The sequence below is a fragment of the Canis lupus genome, chromosome 28 (assembly GCF_048164855.1).
Source record: "Canis lupus baileyi chromosome 28, mCanLup2.hap1, whole genome shotgun sequence".
Classification (NCBI taxonomy): domain Eukaryota; kingdom Metazoa; phylum Chordata; class Mammalia; order Carnivora; family Canidae; genus Canis; species Canis lupus.
Genome location: NC_132865.1, coordinates 12707499 through 12730380, shown reverse-complemented (window position 1 = coordinate 12730380; position 22882 = coordinate 12707499). Strand labels below are relative to the sequence as shown.

The 22882-nt window shown below is 36.3% G+C and overlaps 2 long non-coding RNA genes across 2 annotated transcripts in view; one reads left to right on the top strand and one right to left on the bottom strand.

The window, feature by feature from the left end:
- LOC140620192 (uncharacterized) overlaps positions 1-5227 on the top strand; it is a 186687-nt gene extending 181460 nt beyond the window's left edge. Inside the window, exons 4-5 of the long non-coding RNA XR_012019956.1 lie at positions 4462-4609; positions 5056-5227. This is a non-coding gene — a long non-coding RNA (uncharacterized lncRNA). The remainder of the gene's footprint in view (positions 1-4461; positions 4610-5055) is intronic.
- A 7449-nt stretch (positions 5228-12676) lies between these two features.
- LOC140620188 (uncharacterized) overlaps positions 12677-22882 on the bottom strand; it is an 84056-nt gene continuing 73850 nt past the window's right edge. The window contains exon 5 of the long non-coding RNA XR_012019953.1: positions 12677-13182. This is a non-coding gene — a long non-coding RNA (uncharacterized lncRNA). The remainder of the gene's footprint in view (positions 13183-22882) is intronic.

Below are 22882 nucleotides of genomic sequence, written 5' to 3'. Positions count from 1 at the left end.
TGTCATTTGTCATTGATATAGATGACAGGAATAGAATATGTGTTAAAAATGTCAAGTGTACTAGGATGATGACATTTTATGTAAGTACGTAATTAAATCATATTTTGGAAGAACTGATAATCGCTATTTCCAAAGAAGTGAATTATATTTGAGAACACTTTGAGAGGTCCCCAGTTGGCATTTCATAACTCAAAACCACCTTTGTATATTACCCCAGAGCTACCAAAGAAGAAGACAAGATGATACTCTCTGTGGCAACATAGGAAAGACTATGTAAAATGTACAGATGTCTAAACACTTCCCCAAGGCACAGTGGAGGTTGCACATTTTATTTCTTACAGTGTGTCCTGGGGCCAGAAACAAACTGCTTACCTTCATTATAAACATTGACAGAGGTATGGTCCAATATGGGATTAACTGAAAAAATGTTTGCTTACAAGGAAATACTATCACCCTAGGGCTGCAGGTGATACTATTAAAAAATGGTATTTTGTAGTGCTAATGTTTGGCAACACCTGTGTTTCTCTCCTAATTGTTTATAATTCTCCGATCGCCAAACTCTCCACTCAATCTCTTGTTGAAAGAGAAGGACTGCTGATAATTTTTGAAAACTTGAACATATCATAATTCTCCATTACAGTTATCTGAGCCTTATTGGGCAGAGAATGTTAATAATGAAAATAAATGTGTTCTTTATTAGTAACAGCTTTGTGTCAGAATAGCATTTATGCTGTAATCAAATATGAGTAAAGTGAGGGAGGAGAGTTAATGGAAAGCAACTATACAGAGGAGATGGGGTGAAGTGGTACTCTCAGTGGGCAAACGTTTCATAGATCGAGAGCAGTCAGGGATTTTTCAGATCTAGTCTTTTGCTAGTGGATGTTGAAATTCAGGGGGAATGCAATATGTGGGACGGGGGAGTGGTACGGCTCCTTGGGATGGTAGCGCTCTAAGTTTAGGAAAACTTCCCTAAGTAATGTTGGGGGAGATATGGAATGTGCTAGTACATTGGCTTCAGAAGCTACAGAGCCACAGGGCCATTGGACCATCAGAGCTATAGAACTCTGAAGGTCAAAGAAGACAGAGAAGCCTTGGGGTATTTAATAAGCATTGGAAGTAGGCATCAAGTATGTGACCAGTCTTCCCCATGGGAGACACACATATGGTTTTAGAAATTTAGAGGACTAGTGTCAAGGAAGCACAAGGACTTTTCTAAAACTTGCCATTTGATGAGGTAAGAGCTTTGATAAGTTGTCTTACTGGTATCTCTTTGGTTTTGGCTTAGAGGCAAATGTACTAAATTAAAGCGCAGGTTGAAAGCACAGTCTAGCAGTCCATACTTCAGGCTCCCGAGTTTCATTTACCCTTTGGAGGTTTAAAAATCCTAAAATATTACTGCTGCTGCCATTCTGTGTGGAGGACTCAGGGGCACTTTTGGCTCTCACAGTCACATTATAATGTTTTGTTCTAAGTGTGATTCACTTTGATGCCATGGTTATAAGATAGATAGGGAGATAAAAGGCATGCAAACAGACGGGAACATGTTTTTACTTATGAACAACAGCAGTTGGAAATTTGCTGCAAAGACCACAGCTCTATTCTATTCTGGATGATAGCCCAGGAAAGCAAAGTTTGGGTTCTCAAACATAGAATGTTACCTACTGTTTTAAGATTTATTGCGTGCAGACACTACAGAGAGTTCAGTAAGTATATGGCAGGATATAGATTCTCGTATTTCTTTCTTTGTTACATTAGAAGAAAGCAGCTATTTCTTTATCATACATAGTACCTAGGTGGATTTCAAGATTAAGTCAAAAGGGAATTTATTTTCCTTCATTCAGATGGAATTTTAAGTCCTACTAAGTGCTATTTGTTAAAAGAATATGAGAAGAGAGAAAAGATTTTGCTTAGAAATGAGAAAGGAGAAGTGGGTTTGCAGAACAGGCAATATACAGGACAAAACTTTCATTTGGTGGGTCAAAGGCTTTGATAAGTTGTCTTCTGTCTTTGGCAGGAGAAAATATTTCCATAGATACTTGTGAAAATGGGGAAAGTAATATAGAAAATTTATCTCTATGTACCTATATATATAGCTTGAGAGCAAAAAATATATAAAGGAGAATGTTTTCAGAAAAAATAATTCTCTGATAGTTGATCCCAAGAAAGTTTCCCGAGAAGGAAGCCTGGTATCTGGAGAGAGCCAGTAGAAAGACCCGCAAATGGTCAATGCAGAGTCATTGGTGGCTTTCCCAGCTTCACGTAGGAACTGAGCCACTGTAAACTGTTCTGCTTGCACTTGAGCATGCACCTTCCATGGGCTTCCAACAACTAGAATCAGTCTTAGCAATTCCTCCTGTCAGTGTCTTATGAAGACTCACTTCTTCATAATTCGGGCTCTGATGCTATTTTTGCTCAGTGGGAGAGATGCTTGACCTTGGCCTATGACTTGCTTTATTCTTGTTTATTTTACTGTTGCTAACTCCCTACCCTCTGTATTTGCCTACTACGAATCCCAAGAACATTTGTGAGTAAAAAATCGGAGATTGAAAAGTCTGCTCCTAGCCACATCCCTTCTACTTAAGACACTTGAACTAAATCAACTGGTGACTTTCTCAGGTGTGGTAGATACAGTCATATTACAAGAGTATCACCTTGTTTAAAACTAATATCTGGAGTAAGTTCAGCCATTTTTAAAGCAGATTTGATCGATTTTCCTTTGACAGATTACTGAGCTTGCAGGAAATAGAGCCATGTGAGGAATCCTGCTTGGTGAACTCCAAAGCCAAGTTCTCAATCATCATTCTTTTCTTTTCGCAGCTGTCTTCCTGTGTCTATAAGCAAAATGTCAAGTTTGTATGCATTTTTACATTTATTTATTTATTTATTTATTCATTTATTTATGCATTTTTACTTTTAAATGAAGACCTTTCCTCATTGCATTCTGTCTTGCTCCAGTTGGCTAATATTAGGAGTGACCCCACTTCATCAACTGACCCTGACTCTTACATCCATGAATCGGCCTTCTTGCCAGAACAGAATATAAATATTTTAAATATTTAATAAATATGCTTCCGTGCAAGAGTTATGTAATGCATTGCTAGGAATATAGTTTATTCATGACAGGCAAGACTATTTTAGGCTGACTGCCTTGCTGTAAATAGCTGAAAGAGGAGACGGGAAAGGTAAGACAAAGAAAACACATACAAATTTAGAGATTCAAAAATCTGACGGTGTTCTTAAATGGCCAACTTAGCTCCTCCTGAATTGACTCACCATCCTATCAATTAAAGACCTAATCCCACCTGAACAAGTTGAAAACTATTTCATGTTATTTGTTTATAGTCTACATTAGATCTTTTGAAGTCTATTTTGATGTACATTTCATAAGATCATAGCATTATTAATATGTTTTGATATTTTGTTACTATAATTTTCTATAACCATCATAATATGTAGCTAAGAGTAATAGATTTTTTTCATCCATGGCTCATGTCTCTCTTTCAATTTCATATGATTTGGATAATATCAAAAATAAGAGAAACATTGTATCACTTATCAATACTAAAATACTCATTTAAAAATATCTATTTTAGCTCAATAGCAATAAACCAGTAAAATATAAGTTCGAAATGGTAATTTCTTGAAAAGTTTGTTAGCATTGCAATTTAGGATAATATGTTGGTTTTTGTTTACTATTGTCTATATGATTTGAACTTGAGTGTTAAATGTTAGATTGGAGTGGAGCTCAATCTAACAGCATGTGTGTGAATGTAAGGGAGCTTGCCTTACAAATGACACGTTGGTAATCATGTTATGGTCTTAAGCCATGAAAGGCATCTCTAGATCTTGGTACACAGTTGAATTATTTACTTGTAAGTGATAGTGCTAGTGGTCAAATGAGCAGTCTCACAATTTTTCAATTAATAAGTTAGTCTTACTATTAATAAGTCATCCATAATTCATATGTATAGGTAGCATCTAGGGCAGTTACTTTTTTATTTAATATTTTCTGCTAATTTCCTGTTGTCAGTAGAGAAAAAAAAATCTAATTTTTGCTTGCTGATGAAAAATCTAGGGTTTTGTTTTTCAAAATAAAACTGTCAGTGTGTTTGAAGTAGGAGAGTTTTGCTGAAAAAATCCCTTTTTAATCAGGAAGGTACAGTCTGGCCCCTCCTTGAAATAAGAGAAAAGTAAAAGTAAAAAAGAATTGAATTTTTCCAATTGATTCAATTGATTCAATTCCAATGAGCAACACATTTACATAGGACTTTATCCACAAGTCAGACTAAATCATGATCAGCTCTACTATTTAAATGGGACAATAGTTTCTTGCAAACTGGGAAATTACTGAGGGAAGGATAAATAGAATTGAGGTTCCTCCCACCTGACCCTCTGCCAGTTTTCGTGTTTATTCTTACTTCTTTATACTTGCGCAGTCTAACACATTTATTCTTCCCACAGGAGTTACTATGATATGCATTAGACATTAATATGCACATTTGAATGAGGAGTCAGGTTCCAAGTTACAATAAAAACCACTTGTAAAGAATTTTCTCTTGAATTCAAATCTTTAAACAGTCACAACAGATTAAATTATTTTTTAAGGAAGGTAAGTTGTGCTATATTACTTCTTTTTAAATGTTCAAGATTTACTTTATTAGTTATTTTATAGTATGTCCTTAATGAATACATTCATATCAGACCAAGGGGAATGAAACCCATAACTGAGAAGGCTCTCTAATGAGCCATATAGAACTGAAATAACTACATATGCATTCCACAAATGGACCATTAATTGGAAAAAGAACCAAAGTGTGGAGATATAATCCTATAGGATGGAACTTCAATGGTAATATAGTTTAAGGTTTTAGAACTTTCGATTCACTTGTGTGGAGGAAAAGGTGAATATGAAACAGTTTGCTTTTCCTTCTGTGTAAGATGAAGCATTTCTATTAAACTGTTGTGCTAACCTAACTTTGAGAAAGAAATAATTTTGAGAATATTGTTAATATAACAAGAACTGTTGTCTCGACCTAATACTTTTCCTTTTTTTAGTTATTTAGGTAGCATGTTCTATCATACTTGTAGCTCTACTCTTGGGTTGCCAGTGCTGCTGGGTTGCTTAAGATGTTAACATACTGACCTTAGGAGGAACAAGGACATTCTGATACTGTTGTGCCCAATGGAACAAACCTAATGGGATCCAGGACTCTCTGTGGATGAACAGGTAATTTATCCTCCATAGGCCCAAGGAGCAGGGTGAAGCTGGTAAGATGGTAGGATGGCATGAAATAAGAGCACACTGGGACCAACCACCACTAGCCTCCACTGGCTCTGGAACGAATAGCGTGGGCTGAATGAGGAACCACGTCTTCTCAGCCTGTCAACCGTTATCTCGTGTCCACACTGCCATCCCTGTCTCTTGTACCCATTGGGGCTTTTCTTCGCAGTCCCCAGTGAGTTTGCCTTACGTAGAGCAGCCCTCAACAAACTCAGCTGGGGCCACCACTGGTCCCCTTTTGTAACACATTGCAGACAAACATGATCTTTCTCTGCTGTGTGAAAACAAAACAAAAACCAAAATGAAACAAAACAAAACAAAAACACTGGATGCATCTGTGAGTGAAGGGGAGCTATTAATATTTACAGTTGGACCACAGGCATAAAGCTGGTCTGTCCTGGACGTATGGTTGTATTTAGTTCTCCAGGGCTCTTTATTTTATATATATATATGTGTATAAAATATATATATATATATATGACTTTTTATTTTACTTTGTTCTAAGCTTTCTATAAACATTGGGATATTGCATTAAATCACAAATAATTTTTAATAAAATCTTGAATTTGTAAAAAAATATATATGTATATATATGTAGTATGTAGTATATACAAGGAGATTTCTTATAATAAATTATATTTTAAGAAATTTATTATAAGAAATTGGTTCATGAGGTTATAGGAGCTGGCAAAAGCTCAGCCCCAGTTCCTGTCCAAAGGCTGGAAGCTGCCCTAAAACCAGGAAAAGCTCAGGTCCCAATTTGAAGGTCATTGGGCAGAATACTCTGGGAGGGCCAGCCTTTTTAAAGCTCTGTTTAAACAACTGGATGAGTTAAACTGCTTTAGTAGTCTACCAATTTAAATGTTAATCTCCTCCAAAACCACCCTCACAGAAACATCCAGAAAAATGTAAGAGCAAATCTCCAGGCACTCCATGGTTCAGTCAAGTTGACACAAACTAATTGGAGTGGCCACCCAACTAATTTAGAAGCAGCAAATAATTTGCTGTCTCGTGTTGAGCCTCAGTCCAGTCATTCAGTGTTTTCTTTTATCTTTATTCCAATGAATCCAGTCTCTTCTTCTTTATTCCAATGAATCCAGTTTCTCCTTCTTCTATGCTTGCTCTTAGTTTGTGTCAGAACTTCTCTGGGCCCAGCCCCATCATGTTCATGGATCTCTTTTTTAGGTATTTAATTTTATCATGGCATTTTAAAACAGCGCTTTACAAATTATACTCTGTGGAGGGATGTGGTGTGGGGGAAGGTAAATGGAAGATTGAAGGCAACAGGTGGGTTGCAGGGCACCATCTTTGCTTCAGCTGTGGTAACTCTGTCTTTTATTCTTTTGTTTTTCCTTCCTAGTTAGTTTTTTTTTCCTTTAAGATTTTATTTATTTATTCATGAGAGAGAGAGAGAGAGGGAGGGAGAGGAAAGAGAGGCAGAGACACAGGCAGAGGGAGAAGCAGGTTCCATGCAGGGAGCCTGATATGGGACTCGATCCCAGGACTCCAGGATCATGACCTGAGCCGAAGCCAGACGTTTTAACCGCTGAGCCACTCAGGCATCCCCCTAGTTAGTTTTTATCTGAGGACAGATTAGTTGGCTAAAATGTGTTTGAAAATCACTACATATTTTCCTTAATGAGTCCATGATTTCGCCTCAGATGATCCATGAAACTGCTGAAATTGTATGTAATAATTTCTTTGTAAAGTTGTATTTTTCTGAGGAGAGGACACACAAATTTCTCATTTATTTAAAAAGGTCTAGGGGCACCTGAGTGGTTCAGTTGGTTAAGCGTCTGCGTTTGGCTCAGGTCAGGATCCCAGGGTCCCGGGATTGAGCCTCATGTATTTGGGCTCCCTGCTCAGTGGGAAGCCTGGTTCCCCCCTCCCTCTTGTGCTATTCCCTTGCTTGTGCTCTCCCTCTTTCTCAACTAAATAAATAAAATATTTTTTTTTTAAAAAAAGGTCTATAACACAACAAATTAATTACCATTGGTTAAATGTTCTGCATGACACCTTGTATTTTCAAAAGTAGATATGATTTAGAAATTATATATAAGGACTTTGAGAATAATGATATTTAATAAATCATGTCCTATGTTTCTACTGGATCACTAATAAAATGATACTGGAATAAACAAGGATTCATTTGCTGCAATGGAAAACAAAAGAGAGAAAAAAAAGCCTTTTTAATTCATATTTAACTGTAGATTGTATTGCCTTGTTGGTGGGTGGCATATTTGATACATGGAGACTTAAATATCTTTCTTCTCAATAATCTTCTCAGAAACTTAGCTAAATAGAAAAATCATTGAGTCAGATCAAGGTTAAAAAGAAAAATTGAAAATTTTACATAGCAAACGTTCCCAGCATTTAGTGGCTTAAAATAACAGGATTTATTATTTTTTATGATTATTTTGGTTAACTGAGTGATTCATTATGCCATGCAGTGTCAGCTGCATTAAGCTGGGAGATTGGCCAGGCTACCTTGGCTCTCCATGCAGTATCTTATCCTTCAGAGAATGTATTTCCATATGTCCCCTCTCTTCAGGAGAACAGCGTGGAGACTGAGTTCCAAGAAGATAAGTCCTAGTGTACAAATGCTTGTCAACTCTCTGTTCACATCATGCATGTTGATGCATGGCCAGAGTCTTATGTCCAAGCCCAGAATCAATATGAAAGAGAACTATATAAAGCTTGAAAACTGGGAGCATGATTCATCAGGAACCAACATTATAATATCTAGCACAGTAAGGAAGTTATAAAAGTTGTTTGTATGAAGCAGGCTGGTAGCTCATGGTCAGAAATTAAATATGTTTTTAGAAATTAAAAAATGCTATCATTTTGAACACTTCAAATTTAGGAGATGCATCCATATATATAGTAAAAAAAATACATACCTTAAAAACCTTCACTATTGAAAAAGGAGAATGAAAATGAAATAATTAAGTGTCCTATTCAAAATATTTTTTTAACTTCACAAAATAAAATTTAAGAACAAGGCATAAATGATAAGGCAAAAGGAAGAATTTAATAATTTGAAAAACCATCACAAAAGTAATAGGTTAATATAAAAAATTGCTTCCTTGAAAAGTCTAATGAAATAAAACTCTTATAATTAAAAATTAAGTAAAACGGGGAAAACATGGACATAAAGATTGAAAATTTGAATAGTTCATTCTAGGCTTACTAATATACTATCCTATTCTGAAATCTGTTACCATATACTATAAAGAAATACAAATTTGAAGTAAAAATAGTTGAAAAGATGGTGCAAAATTATTATTTGTAGATAATGTGATTTGTTATCCAGATAACTTGAAATAACTCAGAAGTATTAAGATTAACAAGCAATAGAATATTTATAAAATACATAAAAAATAAAGAGCTATAGTAATCAGCAATGATCACAAAACATTGTTGAAAACAGTTTTCATTCACGTTAGTAGCAAAACTTTAAGAATAAATTAACTCATTGTTCATAGACGTCTCTCAAAAATATTTTCTGGATATTCAAAAACTAACAAAAATGAACAAGAGTTTGGAACCTGTATAAACAGAGCAGTACACTTGAGATTATACAAAGCCTTTTTTAAAAATAAAGAGTCTTGATTAAATAAATGTATATATCATGTTCCAGGATGGAAGTGTGAATACTGTAAAAGTGTTAATTTTATCCTATTCATTTAAATATTTAATTCAATTTCATTATGTGCTCCAAAACATTTTAGAACTTAAAGTCATACGAAAGTGTGATGGAAGAACAAAAAAATTATACACGTTTTTTGTTTTTGTTTTTTTAAAAAGAAGAGTAAGGTATGCAGGTACAACCAAATACTTGATATGAAAACACAGCTATGTTTATTTAGTGATTAGCACCAAATCAGTTAAATTAAAGAGACTGAATAAAGATTTTAGGAACGAGGTTTAATGCAATCAGAATTTAAGGGCAGCCCTGGTGGCTCAGTGGTTTAGCGCCACCTTCAGCCCAGGGCGCGATCCTGGAGACCCAGGATCCAGTCCCATGTCAGGCTCCCTGCATGGAGCCTGCTTCTCTCTCTGCCTGTGTCTCTGCCTCTCTCCGTGTGTCTCATGAATAAATAAATAAAATCTTAAAAAAAATAAATTGTAATAATGAAAGCATTATTAATCATAAAAATAAGATCTCTACCTCAAATTATAAAACATAAATAGTAAAAACAATGGTAATTGACATATTTGCCTACATAAAACTAAAAATTTTTGTATGTCAACATATTATGAATAAAAGTTTAAATATGTCCACATATTATGAATGTAAATTTCAGGTATGCATAACGATAAGTTCTAGAGATATGCTGTACAACATCATGCCTGTAATTATCACTGTATTTTACACTTAAAAACTTGTTAAGGGGTGCTTGGGTGGTTTAGTTGGTTAAGCATCTGTCTCTTGGTTTCAGCTCAGATCATGATCTTGGGGTCATGGGATGTAGCCCTGAGTTGGACTCCATGCTCAGCACAGAGCCTGCTTGAGATTCTCTCCCTCTCCCTGTACCTCTCACCACCTCTGCTTACTCTCTCTCAAATAAATAAATAAATCTTAAAAAAATTGTTAACAGGGTAGATCTTGTGTTAAATGCCGTTACTACAACTTGATGACATATTTTCCAGAAATTTACCCCTAAGCCCCCCAAAAGTGAATATTCTCATTAAATAAAGAATCTTTACAAAAAATAATGAAGGAATGAGCATAAAAAACATGAATAACAGAAACATGATTAGAACATAAACCAACAAAACAATACAAAATGAAAAAACAATGTTGTTTAACTGCACAGTGGATTAACAAAAATAAAAACCTATGTATTTTGTATTTTAAAATTTGAACATGAAAGAGAAATGATAGCCAGTGTTGTCAATAGTTCAGGTTAGTGGGACTCATGCATTGTAGAGGGAGGTAAGAGTGACACAACATATGTGTAGAATAATTTGGAAATATATATATATTAAAATATTTTAAATGAAAATATGTTTGGATCTACTGATTTTATCTCCTAAAATTCACCTTAAGGAAATAATGATGGATGTGAATCAGACCATTAATATTTAATAGCAAACATAAAAAAATATAAACAACTCACACTGACTACCAAAGAATATTACTAAAGGACCTTAAGTCTGTATGATAAGAAATACCTATAGACATTAATAACACATGGCAAAAGAATGTATACTTCATGACAGACAATAATATTCAGGGTGATTAATAATATGAGTATGAGTAGCTCATAAAATATTAAGCATAGTATAATCCCAGTTGAAAAAATCTTGGGAAATATATGCCGAAATATTAATAGTACTTATTTCTGCATTTGGCATTATGAGTGACTTTTACTTTTTTTTTTAGTAATTTTCTGTAGTTTTCAAAATTTCTTGTTTTGTGTTTGTAATTAGAAGAAGGCTGTTCAAAATTATTAACTATTATAGGCAAAAGGTGATAAAAACAAGAACTATTCTGTTGCTTGCATACTCTTATGTGAGCACATATTTGTGCACACGTATAAATGCACACAGGCACACACACATACCTCCCAGGGTACAGATGTCTATATTTGGTAGCATAAGTTCCTTTAGCATTAACTGAATTAATAGGGTTCCAGAGCTACAACGTCTGTGGCACATGTGGAATATTTGGACAATTCTTAACATGTATCCCCAACCACACGAGTCATTGATGGTATATGGGACTACTTGGTGAAGAGAGTTTTGTTCTCCTGTGGGCAAAACTGTTATTTGAGAGATTTCTTTTAGAACAGATCTGACCATCCTCAAGGAGTCAGAATTCTATTGGCCTAAGAGATATTTATTTGTCACACTGTCCTGTCAAGTCGGTTACCCCCTCAAGGAGTACTCTGTCAGCAATTGATATAAGATTTGCTATTTCATATAAGTCAAGAAGAAGGCATTGCTATGTCTGTCTAATATTTACTTATTTTTCCTCCCACCCTATTCTTTTGTTCCTTCTTTCCATTGTCCTTTCCTCTCTCTCTTCTTTAGTTCTTTCCTTCCTTTTTCTCTCCCTTTCCCTCCACTCCTTCTCCCCCTAAGTACCTACTATATGCCAGATGTAACATTTGGCATTGGCCAATGATGTAGCAAACCTCTTAATGTGCCTTCAATGAGCTCAGAGATACTTGAGATATTCATACATGAAGTAAAATTTGCCATTAAAATGTTTTGTGTTTTCAGAAATTTTATGAATTAATACTTTGCAAGGATTAAACTGAATATTTCTCACAGGGATTTAGTGAAAAAGATAGTGAAATGTTTAAATAGTTTGAAAGAATACTTCAACAGATGCCAGGCAACTTACCTTAATATATGACAACCCTATGGAGCAAAATCTCTAGGTGTAATAATCAACTTGAAAACCCTGTTCTCGCAAATTGGACCCTCTTTTCTCTAATATCCATCAACTGAATGTTTATGTTCCCCTTAAATTGATATGTTGAAACCTAATCCCCAGTGTGGTGTTAGGAGGTGGTGAAGTCTTTGGGAGTGATTTGGTCATGAGGGTGCAGCCCTTATGAATGGTATTAGTTCTCTTATGAAAGGGATTCCAGAGAGATTTCTTGCCTCTCTCCCTATGTGAAGTTACAGTGAAAAGACAGCCATCTATGAGGAAGTGGACCCATACTAGACACTGAATCTGTCGGTGCCTTGATCTTAAACTTGCCAGTTTCCAGAATAAACTGGAAATAAATTTCTGTTGTTTATAAGCCACCCAGTCTATAGTCTTTTGTTGTAGCAGCTCAAACAGACTAAGATATATCCCCTAAAAGTGTTTTCCAGAATACTCTGACCCAGAATAAACATTTCTTCTTTCCCCTCACTGTTAGTTATGTATAGGAGCATCTCTTAGGCCCAATTCCCAACACGTGCCAATTGTTTATTCATTCCCATTGTGTTCTCAAATGTCATCCTTCAGAGAACATCCAGTTTTCCTGGGTGGTTAGAAAAGTAGACTTGAACTTTGCCTTCTTTTTCTCTGCTCCCCATCATTAATCTCTTTTCCCTTCTTTTGATTTCTAAAGATTCTGTGTGTGAGTATATCAGTTTGAGAGTTGGGATGAAAAAGGTGAAACAAGATTTTAATTTGTGTATAGGAATTTTCCCCTAGAGATTAAAAAAAGAGTCAAGGCCATTCTACTGTTCAAAGTTCAGATAGTACATACACTCATGAATTAAAGATAACATAGTGTTGGTAGACAGGATTCAGATAGAAGAATGTTCTGATTTATTAAACTTGTCTTTCTAAGTAAGATAAAGTAGTTGAGCTAATAGACAATATGAGTCTCTTCTTCCTGAGTCTCAGAAGGAAATAATTCTGCAGTAGGAGCCTTGGGAGAGAGAGAGCTATAAAAACAGGTTCTGCTCTGATGGGCAGACATGGGGAGAGAGACTATATAATTTTGTACATTGAATGAGGCTAATTCAAATAGTGTTAATTGTCCCTCCACCACCAGTCAAGGTGATGCCTTGAGACTCAGCACAACTCCGCTGGATCTCCCCTGCCTGGAATTGAAAGTGTTAGAAGCTGAATGATGTTTCAGGAGAAACAATGATCTTTGATTTAGCTGTGTACTCCATCCATCCCAGCATACCTTGGAGCCAGGGGCAGGAAAGCAAAGAAGGGGACAGGTACTGGTAATACTTCTATTACTTCTTGTCAATGTAAATCCTTTTGGTACTAAAGGGTGCTTGACTTGATTGTGCCAATGGACCAGGGAGAGTTGACTTAGGGTATAGAACAATGTTAATAGATTAAATTTTTATATGATTCCTTTTCTGACCTTCTGAATCTTCCTTCACTCTCATTCGTCTAAGCATCCATGAAATCTGGGAAGCGATTTCAGGTTCTGAAAGTAAAAAAGAGGGTGTTTTCATCTATACTTTGTCTTGCAAGTCAGGCTGTTGTTTGCTGAATTGCTTAAAGTTTCTGTCTCTTTAAGCATGAAAGAAATATTGTTTGATCTTTAAGCATGAGAGAAATATTGTTTGGCAAGCTAGGTCACTGAGTTTCAGATAGGGAACATTTCGGTAGTAGAAGAAGGAGGAGAAAAGGGGGAGAACTCTCTTTCCCAGTCTTGAATGCTTGTGGGAAGGAAATAGAGACAAAGTAGCATGTGAAATGGTAAAACACAGGGACCTCTATTTCTGTCCTTCAGACTTCAAGCTAGACTGGTAGTAGATAGATAAGGCAGTTAGATAAGGATATCACCAAATCCAGAGTGGGGCAGTTCTCTATGCCCTAGTTTGCAACCCTGAGAGGAATCTAGATTTGCACTTTGCAGACTGACCTATGTCACATCACTGAAAACATGCTTGGGGAGACCCAAAAGCACGGTCTAGAAGCATGGCTCTTCAGACATGGCCATAGGATAGATCGTCTGTGCCAGGAAGGAGTAGGAGGAGACTTAGAATGGTTGTTAGTACCAGCAGGAGATAAGATGAGACCTTCTGGACCTGAACTCTGAACAGAAACAGGGCCCCAAGCAAAGAAGAATGGATCAAAAGTTTACTAGGGACCAACTTTTGTATTGGAGACAGGAGGAGCCTGACAGTAGGTTGGTAAGGAATCTACATCCCAGAATTGTTGATTATCCTGGTCTGCCTCTAGTCCAGAGCATGTGAACGATACAACTGTCTTGTCTTGTGGAGAGAAGCAGCTGGAGGAAAGTTATCTGCAAAACTGACCATTTTTAACTAAGAGATTAAATATATCCTAAAGGGCTCTTTTTTGATTTCAGACTAAACTTTAGGTTAGATAGGATATGTACTTACATAAACAATGTGGGAACACAGTAGAAAGAATAGATTAGTTATAGACAGAATAACAAATTATGCATACAAAAACGTTTAACACACAGACTTTTAGTTCTTTAGGGTATAGTATGAATAAAAATTGAAAACTGTCCTTTAGATATTATTGAAGTTAGCCCACAGATGTCATTCTGCAAAATTGTCTACTTTCCCTTTCAATTTTTTAAAAAAATTTAATTCTGATTAAAGTTGAGATAGTTCAGTTGCTTGAGCTGTCTTCTCCTTTGATCCTCTGTCTTTTCTTCACACCTCAGCCCTTCTCCCTCAACTGCCCCCGCCCCTCGCAGCTTCTAATGTTTTCAACACTAAATTATGGGAAACCAAACCTTCAAGATCACAAAGCTTGGCTTGAGAAGATTTCATTTAAAAATGTCAACTACTGTGAACCTACTATGCTCCTATCTTTTATAATTGTTTAAACTTCAATGCAGGTGTTCACTTCTGCATTTCTGCATCTGAATCTGGGATTCACCTTTAAAAAATATTTGTTAAGACAGTGATGAAAAATGCTGTTGCCTACTCCTGTCTGAAGTTGTAAAGACTCTCCTGATTTTAAAATTTGTAGCAATAAGGAAAGCTTGTCATACCAATACTCCAGATTTCAGTTCTCTCTATTTGGTGCCTAATTCTCTCTCTCTCTTTCTCTCTCTCTCTCTCTTTTTTTTTTTTTTTTTTTTTTGTCTCTCCAGGTCATAATTTTTGTTCTAAGGTATTCACGTGCTTCATAGAATCTGTGGGTCCACTGAACTTATATGCATATCCTGTATGAATAGGCCTTTTTTTTTTTTCTGGTGAGGATCTATTTTTTTCATGAGATTTTTCAAAGAGAAATGAGACTGAATAAATTTGAGAATTCTTGTTCTATCTTTATATGTCAGCCTTCTTCTGTCTCATCAACTCCTCATTTTCCCCTTTTCTCTTTACTCGTGTCTTTCTCTTTCCAAAATATGGGTAGAAAAATATATGAACATGGAAAAACTTTGCTTTCCTTTTTTTTAACTTTGCTTTCTGCTTGTAGCAGAAAGAGGAAAGAATGAAAAAATTTATATATCCTTAAAAAATAGTTGTGTTATGTGTTCCTTGCCTTATTACTTAATTCTAGGTCATTAACTATTTAACAATTTTTTTAAGTAGGCTCCACACCCAGCATGGAGCCCTGTGCAGAGCTTGAACTCATGTCCCTGAGATCAAGACCTGAACTGAGATCAGAGTTGGATGCTTAACCAACTGAGCCACCCAGGCGTCCCTAAGTCATTAACTATTTTAAAACAAAGAAAATCAAAATAAATCAATAAAAATAATAATGAGCATTCTCTAGACTACTTTCGATTTTGAAAAGAAATATAAAAAACGATTACTTAGTATTTTGAGGAAATTGTTTTCCAAATGAAAACAATATTTTTCTGAATATTAAAATAAGTTTCTTAAAAAACATTTAAATTATATTTGGAGCATAATATGTATATATCCTGAAATCTACCACCCAGAATAAATCATAAGTGAACCTTTTAGAAAAAAATTCTCTAAGGTATCTTTTGTATTAACACACAATTTAAAAGAAAGGGGTCATAATATAATTTGTATTTTGTGATCTGTTTTCGCACTGAATAAATATTGTAGTCATTTTTCCATGAAAGACATCTATCTAAACCACCCTTTTCAATACATATGTAGACTTAATTTATATTCACATATCACAATTTTATCCCTATCCTTTTAAAATGTAGTTTAGTTTTTCCTAATTGTTCACTATTGTAAATAACATTTTATGTGTGGTTTTTTTATATATGTCCTTATATTTTTATTTTAACTTTTAAAATTAATTAGGTTGTGTTTCAGACGTACAAAAACACATTAAGGAAAATGTAGTGGACCCATATATACCCACCACTATGCTGAAGACTTGATGGTACCATAGAATTAGGTCCCTATATGTACTGACATCTTTAAATAGTTCCATATGTGACAACTTTAGGTAAATTCCTAGAGACTAAATTTCTGGGTCAAAAGCACGGTGAAATCATTGCTCTGGATACAGTTTATTTATTTATACTTATTTATTTAGTGAGTGTTCAGTAAGTGTTGCATGCTGGGGACTATGCTCAGGCCAGGGATAAAGAGATAAAAGACAATTCTCATACTCAAGGAGAAAATCATCTTGAGTCCAATAATAGCGACAAGGAAAATACAGCATGAAAAATGATGAAATGGAAGGAGGGATAGGATACAACAGAAGCATAGAGAAGTCGAATCTAACTGGATGGTCGTAATAGGTCTGGAAGAGGAAGTGATTTGATTATGAATTAATTTAGAAATGAAGGGGAGCATGGAACACATTTCTGCATCATTTGCAAAGGCCAAGAATGAAAGAATGGGCCCCCCTGGGAAATTATCCCTAATCTGGTATGGCTACCACGTGGAGTCCTAAGAGAAAACAGTGAGGCAAGAAGGCATAAAAGAAAGCAGAATTGGAGTTTTAGAAGCAAAGAGAACAGTTGTCAGTACTACTGGTAGCATGAGTTGACAATTGCTTTTTAATAATGGAGTAATTAACCTGTTTGAAGGGAGAAAGGGAAAAGTTACAGAGGGAGAGACTGAAAATACTAGAAAACCATTAAATTATGTGAAGGATTTTAGTGTGTTTCCCATTCTCTTTCTGTCCATCACTTCTTAAATTTTAAATATTTCCTTTTGAAAGTCAGCATAATAAATATTCATTCCTTTGGTTCACGTTTAGGATGCAGCTTGCAAAGAGAAGTCTATGGTTCTCCCTTTCCTATGCCATCCCCTGTGGCTCTGTCCGCGAGGAGGTGATACAAGATGCTGTTCTTCCCCACTAGACGTTCTGCATGTTCATATTGGCCCAGAGACTAGATTGTGCCAATGTGAAGGTTGGGGCTAGTGAAATTATTAGGTCTCTTTTCGTTAAAAATAGAGTATCAGTGATCATTCCAAAGAAGTAAATTGGCATGCAATAGCAACTTATTCATGCTATAGGCAATTCATTTTCCAGTTTTGTCTCAAGGAATCCTCTTCCTGTGGCAAGTTCCATATAAAATGCCTTGCATTTCAGATAATGCTATTGACCACCAGGGAAGACAGAAAAATTGAGAGTGTGTGCCAAATAATCTTCCATAATAGTAGACTCGTGCTTTCTTCATTTGACCTTTGATTGCCTGGAAGTTATGGGCTGTGGTGCACTGAAGCAGTGTGCGACGCCCCGGGTCTTCCGAGTCTTAGCATCTGCTTGAGACTTAATGACTCACATCACTCTTGGCAACGGTGCTTTGGAGTTACAGCAGCAGTGCTGGTTCATGTGGATAATGGAAACAGTTTTCTAACTCTGTGGTAGTAAATGGTCTTAAATGAACTTTGTTCAAAGAACTTTTCCTTAGAAAACCATTCACACTGTTTTTCACCTTGTATGGAACTCATTCTCCACTCTAGAAAATGATCATTCCTGGTTAGGGAGATAAAATTACGTAACTATCATAGATGATTGGCATAGCCTGTAACATGAAAATTGAAGAAAAGGGATTTTTAAAAAAATCACTTTCTATCCTTAATGTGTAGTTTTATTATTTCCTCTATTTTTATGCTTGATACTTACTTTTTGGGATTTATGCGACCCAAGTAATTGGCTTTAGCAATCATTAAACTGCCTAATAAACGAAATGGTTTACTTCCATTTTTATGTTTTGACTTTTAGGAATTTAGAATTCTAATGAGGGATTTCAGTTCTAATTTACTCCTCAAATGAGTAAAACCACTCAACTTCTAAATTTTAAAGAATAATTCAAGAAATGAAATGTTGCAATAAATATGAAACTTTACTTTTATGCTTTAAAAACCAATTCCTTTGTTAAATGTGTGTGTGTGTGTGCATTTGTATGTGTGTATTTGTATTTAATACAGGCTATGTTGGTGACATGCCTAAAATATTACAGAAATAATCAGGAGTTAGGAGGAAACATTTGAATCTATGGGAGATTTCACTTTATGGAAAACCTTAGGTGAAAATAAGCAGAGCATGAACTCCTTGAAAATGATAAAGTTGGAACTAAAGTTGATCTAAAAGGATCATTTTAAAGATCTAGGAGTATTGCTAGAATATTGTTCAGACATGTTTTAACAGTTGATTCTGATGACCTTCTTCATGAGGAAAATATTTAGATATTTGTACTCAGACCTTCTCTTTTAAGATCTATTAAAAACTAACATCAGTTGGAAAATTTATTCTAATTATTGAGTGCCTCTCATATGCAAAGTACCATGACAGATATTCTGAATAATAGTTATTCTTTCATTTCACAAATATATATCAAGTATTTTCTGTTGTGAGTCACTGGAAATTTTGTTTTTGTTTTATTTATTTATTTATTTATTTATTTATGATAGTCACAGAGAGAGAGAGAGGCAGAGACATAGGCAGAGGGAGAAGCAGGCTCCATGCACCAAGAGCCCGACGTGGGATTTGATCCCGGGTCTCCAGGATCGCGCCCTGGGCCAAAGGCAGGCGCCAAACCGCTGCGCCACCCAGGGATCCCGGAAATTTTGTTTTTAAATCCCTTCCATTTATTAGGAAGAAAGGCCAATCTTCCTGTGGTAAACTGGGATGATTGATAGGGGAATGAAATATAACTGAAGCCAGGGAGCACCTGCGTGGCTCTCTGTTTAGACTCAGGTTGGGATCTCACAGATGATGGTCTCCTGGTCCTGTGATCAAGCCCACTTCGAGCTTCTGGCTCAGCAGGGGGCAGGGGGAGTCTGCTTGTGTGTGTGTGTGTGTGGGGAGTCCTTTCTTTCGGCCCCTCCCCTTGCTCATGCTCTCTCTCAATAAGTAAATTTATAAATAAATAAGCCTTATTTATTTATAAATAAATCTTTAAGAACAAACAAACAAAAGCCTGAAGCCAGGGAGACTGATTTGGAGGGTACTCAATAGCCAAAGGATGGACTACAAAGGGCTTAGACCAAGGTAGTGGCGATGGGAATAAAAATAAAGAATGGACTGAGAAACATTTTTTAAGTTTACTGAGTGTTTTTATGTGGTATAGGGAAAGAAAGAAATGAAAGACAATTCAAGAATTTTAGTTTGTGTCATTAAATGAACAGTGAAACTGCTAGAAATAATAAAGCCATGGGGGCAGGTAGGTGGTCACTAGCAAAAGAGCAAGGCTTTGATTCTGAAAAACAATGCAGATAATGGTAGATATTTCCCACTGACAGTATTGATTGCCATTTGGGGCTATGCAGGGAATGGGTAGAATGATGCAGTAGCCAGGGGATCATCTAGCTGGATGGAAGAAAATATAGGAAAGGAAAATCGAAGCTTTCCTCCTATGTTCCTCTTGTTGAATAACAACAATAAGTGGATTTTGAGTTAAACATTCCATATTCAAGAAGTACTATATCATGACTCTCATTACACTGTGGTAACTATCTGAGAACATAGTGAGGTGTTCAAGGTTTAGTACTTTATACACACATAAGTGTGTATACAAATAATCACATGGATTAGGCATGAGTGATGAACGCTTTCATCTTATTTTTCTATGATTTATTTTGGTGCCTACTTATGTCCTTGGGCAAGTGTGACACATTTCCAGGTGTGAGGAAAAGGTTTATCCTACATAGGAGGCAAAGTTTGTGCCCACCCTGAGTTTAAATTGAGCACATTCCTTTTCTGAGTTCCTCAAGCTTACTAATAAAAGTGGATCTCTAAGAAAAAATGCAACTCTATAATGCTGCTTTTACTTTTTTTTTTTTGAGAGTGTAATAAATGGAATTTTCTTTTTTTATTTATTCATGAGAGACAGAGAGAGAGAGAGGCAGAGACACAGGCAGAGGGAGAAGCAGGCTCCATGCAGGGAGCCCGACGTGGGACTCGATCCCAGGACTCCAGGATCATGCCCTGGGCCGAAGGCAGGCACTAAACCGCTGAGCCACCCAGGGATCCCTGCAATTTTCTAAGTAGAAACTAAGTTCTTAGACTTGGGAAGACTTCGAGGGAAAGGGATGGGGAAATGAAATTATATTAATTTCTTCTGAAGTGGGAGGGAAACTTACCCAAGACCTCACTGCTCATTGCCATCTCAACTGTATTCACTTTGGTCACAATCTCATCTGAACTCAGCACATAGACCCCATCCTCATTTTGGTAGTGATCTTACTGGGTTCATCATATCCCATTGGTCCCAGTCAATGCAAAGACTAAACTATCCTAATCCCTTTAACAAGATCTAATGGTAGTGATAAACTGGAGGTAAACAGTAAGGGAAATGGAAAAAGAGGGGCAAATGAAGAAGAATAATCCATTGGAGGGAGGGTGAGATTTGGAAATGAAAATCTAGCAAGAGCAATATCCAGAAGTCCTTGCAAAAGGCACCCCCCCAAAAATCTATCCCTAAGTAAAAGGATCTTTAAATACCAGCCTGGCACTTAGGAAAAATACCATTACCTGAGTAGGTGGTTAGTGTAGGGATTAGTGTATTACCAGAAGAGGAATTCAGGAACAGCAACTATGCTTGAAAGACAGACATAAGAAATGGAGGTGTACAAACTAAAATGATGCTAGGAACAAGAAAGAAACACAGTTATCAGAACTGAGATCCTGCATTGAGGCTGTTTTAGAACAAAGATCATGGTTTTGACTCCCAAAGAATGAAGCTAAAGCAAGTTAATGACTATTTCTCAGCAGAGGTTTTGGTTTCTGATATGAGAATGAGGGGGAATGTAGAAGCTGAGGACCCATCTGAATCTATAAAACTCCCAGTATGTTAATCTTTTTACAAATTTTGAAGAAACTGACAGTTACAGAGCCAATATCTCTGTCTTCTGTATATATGCAGAAAATGCTACAGAAATATTGGAAATTTTAAAATGAGTTAATAAAGCTTGAATGGAGGGAAATTCTAATCAAGATTTAGGAAGTTTCAGATCAATTTCCTTTGGCAACCATATATATGGAAATACTGTAGCCCAGAACTCTGTTTCTGCTTTCCTTCTTTGTAAGGACAACACCTTTAAAATAATAATGAAGGCTTTTCAATCATGGAGATTTGTAGTTGAGTTTTTATTTTCTTTATATCTCTCTTCTCCTCATTAAGTCAAGCATGGTACAGGAAGATGGCCTGAGACTAGAAATCTTATCACCAGCAAACAGCACAACCACTATCCACATGGAGGCTTGTGCTATCAGGATAATGGTGCCCTCCATGGCTGGTGAGAATTTTAGAAGTCAACTGTTGGGTAGCATTTTAGGAATTTCATTTAATTTCTGCCTAAAATCGGACAATTCCTGCTCCTCTGTAGCTATACTACCAGTTACAGACCTGAGAGGAACCAGCATGGGAATCTTCACAAATGATTTAAAAAATTATCAACGACCTATTTCCTTTTGGAAGAAACTTCAGAGTAATTTTTGGAAAGATTCTTGGTGGCTATGAAACAATAAGCTACTTTCACCACATATTCTTTTTTTTTTTTTTTAAGATTTATTTATTTATTTATGATAGACAGAGAGTGAGAGAGAGAGAGAGAGAGGCAGAGACACAGGAGGAGGGAGAAACAGGCTCTATTCCGGGAGCCGACGTGGAACTCGATCCTGGGACTCTGGGATCGTGCCCTGGGCCAAAGGCAGTCGCTTAACCGCTGAGCCACCCAGGGATCCCTCACCACATATTCTTTTTGATTTTTAGAGCATACTTGGAATTTGGCTACCAAGGGTTGTTCCTGGTCAAGCACAGGTAAGTGTTATATGGCTCAAAAAGAAGGAAAACCTGGAGATCAAAGTCGATTAGAATTACTCAAAGATTCTTTGCATGACCTTGACATTAGGATGAGAACAGTTTGAAGGAACTGGCCTGAGGCATTTGGTAAAGAATGTGGGTTCTATGAATAGAAAAAGAAACTGAGGAAAAGTGGCGGTTTCCTCCAAACACTACCTCATGCTGCCCCTGTGTAGTCAAACCCTCTACTTAACCCCTAACACAGGCAACCACTAATCTGTTTTTTAGCTTTCTATTGAAGTAGACACATACAGTTTGTAACCCTTTGAATCTGCCTTCTTTCACTTAGCATAATGCTTTTGAGATTCATCCATATTATGGAGTGTATAAATAGCTTTTTCCTTTCTATTCCTGAGCAGTGTTCCACTGTACAGATATACCATAGTTTATTTATTCACTAGTTGGAGGACATTTGGGTAGTGTGGTAGGCAGGATTTCGGCTCCCCTAATCTTTGCCCCCGATAGTAAGTTGATGACTATGTTATATTAAGTGGCAGAAAGGGAGCATTGCAGATAGAATTAAGATTGATCATTAGCTGACTTTAAAATGGGAAGACTATCCTTGTGAGTCCAGTGTAATCACAGGTCCTTAAAAGTAAATGAGGAAGGAAGAAGAGTCAGTCAAAAGATGCAGTGTGAGAATTTGGCTTGCTGTTGTTGGCTTTGAAGATAGAAGAAGGGAGATGTGAGCTAAGGCATGGGGTAGTCTCTAGAAGTTTAAAACAGTCCTCAGCTAATAACCAACAACAACAAAAAAAACAACCCAGGAATCTCAGTCCTCCGACTGCAATGAATTGAATTCTTCCAACAACTTAAATGAACAAGGAAATGTATTTTCCCCTACAGCCCTAGAAAGGAGCTTGGCCTTATCAACACCTTGACTTCAGCCCTGTGAGATTCTGAGATTCTAAGCAGAAACTAAGCTGAATCTGCTAGACATCTGACC